Source organism: Peromyscus californicus, unplaced genomic scaffold, assembly GCF_007827085.1.
Source record: "Peromyscus californicus insignis strain IS unplaced genomic scaffold, ASM782708v3 Scaffold_15__1_contigs__length_86483966, whole genome shotgun sequence".
Classification (NCBI taxonomy): Eukaryota; Metazoa; Chordata; class Mammalia; order Rodentia; family Cricetidae; genus Peromyscus; species Peromyscus californicus.
Genome location: NW_026294447.1, coordinates 62,018,147 through 62,018,515, shown reverse-complemented (window position 1 = coordinate 62,018,515; position 369 = coordinate 62,018,147).

Sequence of the window (369 nt, the reverse complement as noted above, 5' to 3'; positions counted from 1 at the left end):
CACCCCTTCCAATGGCAGGTGACGACCTGCTGAAGACTGTCAGTACATATCTTCAGGTGTCACCCTGCTATCTGCTGCAGGGCATGAGGGGTGATGACTGCGTCTAGAGCCCCAGATCACTCATGCACGGGGCCCAGGTCCTGCCCTTTGGATACAAACTCCAGATTGGTGCTTCCTCACCTGCTCCTCTTCCACATCTGGAAGGAGAGTAGACTTTCCTGGCCACTCACGTGTCACCACACCACGCATCTCCCACCCAGCCTTTCTCCCACTCACTTCCTTCCATGTAGTCCCGCCAGGGAGTCCCACAGGAGCCAGACCCTCACCACAATGTCACCACTCATTCCCATGGGATACATACAACAGCCA